This window comes from Brassica oleracea, chromosome C2, assembly GCF_000695525.1.
Source record: "Brassica oleracea var. oleracea cultivar TO1000 chromosome C2, BOL, whole genome shotgun sequence".
Taxonomy (NCBI): Eukaryota; Viridiplantae; Streptophyta; class Magnoliopsida; order Brassicales; family Brassicaceae; genus Brassica; species Brassica oleracea.
Window position 1 is genome coordinate 37919173 of NC_027749.1, and position 8006 is coordinate 37927178.

The 8006-nt window shown below is 32.8% G+C and overlaps 1 long non-coding RNA gene across 2 annotated transcripts; it reads left to right on the plus strand.

Moving 5' to 3' along the window:
• Nucleotides 1-426: 426 nt before the first annotated feature.
• LOC106326174 lies at nucleotides 427-2710 on the plus strand. Of its 2 annotated transcripts, XR_001267162.1 has the most exons (8): nucleotides 427-777; nucleotides 863-1133; nucleotides 1259-1359; nucleotides 1462-1628; nucleotides 1805-1882; nucleotides 1970-2088; nucleotides 2170-2322; nucleotides 2523-2710. It is a non-coding gene; the product is annotated as an uncharacterized LOC106326174 (long non-coding RNA). The 2 variants fall into 2 exon arrangements; XR_001267163.1 differs by lacking the exon at nucleotides 1462-1628.
• Nucleotides 2711-8006: the final 5296 nt, after the last annotated feature.

The window sequence follows — 8006 nt, forward strand, 5'->3', positions numbered from 1 at the left end:
ACAGCCTACGTTTCCATCACATCTTAATAAATAAAATAGACTTTGGTCCTTCCGCAAGCGTCCACGTCATCAGGTAGAGGAGGGCGTTTTGCGCCAGGTGACACCTACTCTTCCAAACTATTTATATCGTTTACTTGGGCTGGGCCACTGGTGACTGCAGTATTTCAATAGTCCATTAGTTTTCCATTTTATTTGGTCCGGCCAGGAGCGAGATTAGTAACATTAAACTTTAATTTTAATTTTTTAATGGTTCATCAAAAATAGGCTACCAGACTCACTACCAAAACCCTTTGCACCGTCGTCTCTTTCGTAGCGATTCCAAGCTGCCTCCTGTTGTTTTGTAACCGATGAAGTTAATTTAAGACTCCACTCTCCATGATTAATTGATAGAGGTTAGTGATGGCATTAAATGGTAGGAATCTACAACTTCTTCATCCTTCCGGCTTCCTTCATTTCTTCAATTTCCTCAAACCCAATATATATGGAGTTGAAGAGTGCGCTCAGCTGATCTTATCGCCTCGCTATCAACTCAGAGAGCATGGAAGGATCTCTGATGCTGGCTTTAATGTTGCACGAAGCATCATTCCCGGTCTAGCTATCGCTCTCTTTGCTTTGTGTCATTAGATTCATTACATACCAATATTTGTTCGTAGTTTATTTATTTTTTATCCCCAGATTATTGGAACAAACTACAAGACCCTTGATGGGACTTGCGTGTATGTGACTACATAGATGTCACAGACTGATGGGTGTTCATATAGTCCTTATTTTTACAAGGTAACTGCAAATGTTTGTACATATTTTTAAGCAGATTCTTTGACTCGGTGATCGTCGAATTCTCTTTCATTTATTACTTTCGCAGTCCAGGCTAATGCAAGGGTCAATCAGCGTCTACCGTCTTAACTCCTTCAGGCATATCTTGGAAGAAAGCAATGTGTATGAGCTGAATGGTTTCGATGTTGCAAAAAGCAATCCGACCTACAAGTTTGATGAGACGCCAGTGTCTATTAGACACCGAGCATACTGTTTTTGTTGGGGGTAGCAGATACAAGTGAGAATCCCCAAGGTGTGCTTCAGGTTCCGGAAATACGATCAGCTCATGTCACTTGCCAATAGCAACACTTATTTTACAGGTACGTATTGCTAGCAACCTGTGCAAGTGCTCCATACAATAAATAAATATATATATATATATATATATATATATATATATATATATATATCAGCTACTAGCGTCAATGATTGTCTTGGTTTGCAGATATCTTTGGAGAAGTTAGAGGCGCATCAAAACCATTTACAACCATGACACCTAGAGCGCTCAACGCCTCATGGCATGTTGGCAACCTTAAAGCTCGATAGGTATATGACAATTCTCCTGATTTCATGAAGTGTGGAAGTTTAACTTATTTTTGTTTTCTAATTTTTGTGTTCGATGATTTGGATTTATTCTCCTATGTTAAGGACATTCCTTTCTGTCTGAGTGTTTTGATGGGGTCGCTGCAGACCTGGATAAAATATTATTGAATTCTGGTGTTGAACCAATGGTGGTTATTGCAACAAATATTAACTCAAAGTTTGTTGGTGGCAAAAACCTCTCAATGTTAAGCTAGGTGCAGCATGGTCTTAAGGTCAAGTTTTGCTTTTGTTCAAAGTATTTGTGCTCATGTTTTTATATTTTAAGCACATGTACCTTTAAGAATGCTCTTTCATCACGATAGGTTTCAATACAAAGATGACTAATAGCTTTTTAAAATAGTCGACCAATCACTTTTGTTATATGTTTTTAAAATTTTTATCATTCCAGGGCGGCTGCTTCTCAACGCAACCTCATGCACTTTTATTTTGACAACGACGGTGGAGTTAGCAATAATTATCTTAAAAAGTAAGCTTGAATCCTTTCATTTTGTTGATTGACATGCTCATCTTAAACGGCAACTGATAACTCAATCGTAACTTGTTGGTCTGCTAGGGTGAGTGGCAATGATGAAGGATCATCCTGAGCTCTTACTAAGTATGGTGGGGTTAAAAAACGTTGAATCAGTTACACTGTCCGAACTCAATACCCACGGCTTCACTGCATCACCAGAGGTAAACACATAATCATATTCAAGCTTCGTTGAACATGTTGTTGACCATATCTTAACCCCTTCTAAAATTATATACAAGCAGGAACCAGAGTTCCTTTGCACTGCGGTCGTCGATTGCATTGACACAGCACACAGATGGTGCTATTTCTCATTTCAGAAGTGCTACCGCAAACTGCAACGTGGATTCTCAGCTTTTTCATGCTATGCATGTCGACAATGCAGTTGGCGTTGTTAGGTAATTCTATAGGAACACAATGTCACTAAAGAAATAGTGTATTTATTATGTAAGCAACAAACACAGTATATGTAGCACAATATCTTCTTCTCTATGTGCTAAGTACTTTGTGCAAATGAGCAATCAAGAAAATCACACCTGCTTTGACAATCCTCCTCGTCTGAACAATGAAGGCTGCACAACTAATGTGAATGTTACAGGTCAAGCACTCCACGGGTATGCCCTATTCAGCCAGACAGTGACATTGGAGAGGAGTTGGCTGAAGAAAAAGGTCGCAGCCCTATGAAGAGCCCCAAAGACTAGGTGTTTTACACCGGCAGTAAGAGCGAGCTGATTTAGTGTCACAACTATTTTGCATGTCATACTTTTGTCTTTTCATGTTTCTGCATCCGAGTAACTATATTTCCTAGATATTCTGAACCCCACAGTAGGCTCTTTGGTTTTTCCCCTAAACATAGTTCCACACACTTTGCGAGTTCATTCCTCTTTCATGCTTATCTGCATATTTTCTTTTTTGTTGTTGACAATATTTTCTCTCATCTTCAAGTAGGAAATGAAAAAATGCCACATGCAAATGGTTAATTATATATTTCTATGTATGTTTTTTTTTGAAGAAATATATTTCTGTATGTAGTACTTTTTATTTTTTTTTTTTGTAAACAAAAAGGGTTAAACCCGGGTCTATTAAAGACACAGACCTAATCCCCGGGTGGGAGGTGCAACCCACGGATGGATCCTCTCCCGGGTATTCTGTATGTCGTACTTTTTAAAACATATATTATACAATTACAAAAATCGTGAATACAAAACTTTGAATATTCTGCAGCCTCTTTTGAATAATATCATAAATAAAAAACAGACAATATGGACTTGCATTATCTAAGAACAACCAGCTATGATTGCAACTACGATAAAGTGCTTTTCTAATTGTTCATCAGCCTCTATTTCTGTGGATTCATCCTTCCAATAATAAAAGGTTTGCCCACAATCACTTAACCACTTACGATTTAGATTACTCCACTCCTACTTAAAAATCTAATACTTTGTCAACAGGTCAAAGATAACATCGATCGAACTTTCGCTCGAAAGCTAACGAAAGGAGCATCACATTCAAACTTCTAGCTGTGACCAAAAAAAAAGGATTCAAGGAAAACAGCTGCAGCCCAAGCTTCAGGACACAAATTAAATTGTTATTTGCCTGTTTCCGGAGAATTAACTCCAGCTTATTACCTCCATTGTCCTATTTAAATTCTTCAGTTGAACGTCTCCTTTATAAACATATACCCAGACTTAAAACAGTCACTGTCTAGACTCTACGACCACATCAAAAACAAAACAAAACCTTAACAAGCAACGTCTAAATTAACCAAACTTTTTGGTCATTACATATCATGCAGGCTCTGTTTTTTTACCTGCCCAAGATGCCCAAACTTGGTAATGATGATGATATGTCTTGTGTGCAGATACGGGTTATATTTTCCTGAAACCACTTAAAAATTTACAAGCAACACAACAAATAAACAAAACACATGCCCTTTTACAAAAAAAAAAAAAAAACACAAAACAATCCATACCACCGCTAACGCCTCAAAAAACTACCCTGACAAAAACAACACAACTGAAACCACATCTAATAACTTATATCACAATCAGTATAACATAAAATACAAAAAAAATAAACAAATAACCATAGTCACAACCACTCATGCTATTCCACTTTGAATTAAACAACTTCAAAACAAAGTAATACACTACGATCGATAACCAGTTTCAAATGGATCAGAAAAAAATACCATTTTCTTAAAACATATTTTCATTTTCATATCTTTGAACATATTTTCTTTACTAAAACAATAAAATAAATTGTAATCTCATGTAAGAATAAAACATACGGACCACCGGCGCGTAGCGCCGGAATACCACTAGTTTTTATATATAATATTCATTTCAAAAGAACTTATTTAAGTTAATATAACTTATGTGACTTAATATCAAACATTAGTATGTATACATGTAAATGATACTGCTATTTATCATCAAGTCTACTTTTAGAAAAATATAAAACTTTAGTCTTGAAAATATTAAATACTAAAATATAAACTTAATTGATTTTATTAATTTATTTTGAAAATTATTTCTTATTTAAAAGTTTATCTAATTTGGATTTAAAATATACTCTACTTATAAAATATGGATTATTAGGTATATATCTGATTCAAATAATAAGAGGATATGAAAGATATAGCATTTTATTCAAAAAAGTGCTGATATGTTGTTTTTGGTTTAATATTTAATGATGTAAAAAATTAATAAATAAAAAGAATACAAAATAAAATAAATGAAATATGATTAAACAAAGTACAATGTTATGATTAAAATAAATTTAAAGAAAATATATTATGATAACTAAAATAAGAAAATTTGAGAATAAATGTGACAAAAAAAGAACCATTTAAATATAAAAATAAATTATTCAATGATATATTTTTAAAAAATAAAATCTATTAATATAAGATCTATATTCTTATGAATCTGTTATTTAATTCAGTTATTTAATTATTTTAGTTAAAGATCTATTGTCTTATGATTAATACAAGAAATATAAAATCATACACTATTTTAAATATATATATATATATATATATATATATATTTTAGAAATTCATTACATTTTTCGAAATTTCAAAATTTAGAAACAAAACTGTTTGATCAAATTATTAACATAGTTCATTTAGTTTTCAAAAATATTGACATATATAGATTCAAACAAACATGTATATATAAAGAATAATAGTTATTATTAGGTTTTAATGCTGCTTACCTAACTTAAAGTAATTTATTAATAATAGATTAGCTATTTTTTCTTCGTTTCAATTTATAATTTGAGAAATTAAAGAAGAAGATTGTATATATATATATATATATATTTACTGTGTTAAATATAATTGACTACTGTTTTAAATAAATAATTCAATATATAACTATTAAAATTAAAGTAGACAAGTATTAAAAATCAAAATAATTACATTTTCATGATTTTTAATGGTGAAATAAATATATGATATATAAAATGAAAAATAAAACAAATAATAAAAAATGTAAAATGTTGTTATTTTTAATTGAAAATAAAATAAATATTTAAGATTCATGTTTCTCCACTTTATTCAAAAACACATAAAAACAAATAAGGTAGTATCAGATAACTCAGACAAAAGCATTGACAGCTGTGACGGAAACTCTTCAGACACAAACCCTTCTGTAACCTTAACCTACTATATTTTGAAGCGGAACCACTTAGGATGATGAATCAAACACATTCGTTAATGAACCAATGTTTGGATAATGACAATCCAGAGGCTCATTACATTGAGGGGTTAAATCAATACTTCTTCCAACACAAATCTATCAAAGGACTCAACCATCTTCATCTTCGTCAATACGCATATGGAAACTATGACAACGGTACGTAACTTTATGGTAAATTAATGTTGTGCAGATTTATTTTTGAATAGGAAAAATAATTTTTGGATAAGCTGTAAATAATCAATTCAAGTCCGCTCAATGCTAGATCATAATTAAGAATTCACTTATAGATTCATGAAATGAAATTGCCACATCATCTTTGACATATACAAAGTATGCGGAAATTGTTAATAGTTTAAGAGGATGAAACAATAGATTATTTTCCTTCAAACAAGATAATCACAAAACAAACACAAGCATTTACATGTTTCCTTTTCGGACATCAACTTTACTTTATGTTTAAATTTCAACTGAATTTACTTTGTTACGACTATCAGTTTTTTATACTACTTTTATTGAATCAATCAGTCACGATCACTTATGTTATTCCACACTGACTTAAGCAACTTCAAAACAAAGTAATACACTACTGTCGCTAACCACTATCAAATGGATCAGAAAAAAATATCATTCTCTTTCCACATATATTCATCTTCAAATATTTTACACACATTTTCTTTACTAAAACCATAAAATAAATTGTAAATTCATTTAAAATAAAATAGACGAACCCGGCGCGTAGCGCCGGAAAACCACTAGTTTATAATAAAATGCTTAAGAATAACAAATTACATCTTCGAGTGGCCGATAGTAAAAAGATGAATCATCAGTGGAAAATTATAGGCATACCCTCACCAATCAAACATTCAAATCATTTATTGGGGAACAATAATTTAAAAGAGCGACTAGTTTACTTTTGTAAACCAACCTTTAGACCTCTCTTTTGTTTCTAATGTTTTTTTTTATTTTGCTTTTCAGGTTTGAAAGCATTCGTTTAAATAAAATCATTTGTTTCTAAGTCTAGAATTTTGTACCCCTTATAACCCGAAGGATAGCCTAAAAATATGGAAGGAAGAGATCAAGCCGTGAATTTATTTCTATCATTTTGCAACGTGCTCACATAACATAAGCATCCAAAGGTTCTCAAAACAGAATAGTCAGGAAGTTTTTTAAGCAACATTTCATATGGAGTACGATATTGTAATAGAGGAGAAGAAGTTCTATTAATAAGAAATGCATCAGTTAACACACAATCACTCCAATATGCAACATGGACATTAGATTGAAACAAAAGAGACCTAGCAACATTAAGAAGATGTTGATGCTTTCTTTCAACAACATAATTCTGTTGAGGTGTGTATGCACAAGAGAAGTAATGAATAATGCCATGTTTTTGAAGAAGATCTGTAAAATGTAATTCAGGTGCATTATCAGTTCGAATCGCTTTAACAACACCACCATATTGAGTTGAAATCAATTTGATAAACTTGGGAAAGACAAAAGAAACTTCATTTTTATTCTTAGCATGTAAACCCAAGTTACACGTGAGTAATCATCTACAATCGTTAAAAAATATTTGAAGCCATCAACAGACTCTTTGGCAAAAGGACCCCATGTATCTAAATGAAGTAGAGCAAATGGAGTATCAGACATGTGATTATGAGAAGGAAAAGACATACGACGTTGTTTAGCTAGAGGACAAACAGGACAGTGATCAATGTAAGTGAAATTAGATGGAGACAAAGACAAAGTACCAGACAAAGTTTTTAACTTGGCAGCTGAGGGATGACCAAGGCGTTGATGCCATGTAGAGCCATCAACTAACAAGGATCCACAGAAAACAGCAGACAGAGAAGACTCGCATACGGCATGTTTATTGAGTATGTAAAGATTATTGACAATATCACCCTTCCCAATCATCAAACTATGAGAAACATCCTGAAGATAACAAAATTGAGGGAAGAAATGAGCAGAGCAGTTATTCTGTACTAACAATGAATGCACACTAACAAGATTAAAATGAAACGAAGGAACATGAAGAACATTCAACAAGCGCAATGTATCAGTGAGTTAGATTGTTCTTGTATGCAAGATAGGAAATGTAGTTCCATTAGGAAGAGAGCACTACAAGAAAACAGTGGTATTCTGACGGACATTCCGACGGAAAATGAAATCCTCGGAATATCCCGAGGAATTTCCGAGGATATTCCGAGGAAACACAAAATTTGGTTTCCTCGGAATTTCCTTGAAATATACCGACGGAATTCTGAGGAAATATCAATCCGTCGGAATATTTTTATGGAATACCGAGGAAAAATGTATTCCTTGGAAAAAAACCGATGAATTCCAAGGATATATTATAGCCGTTAGAGAGCCGTTGG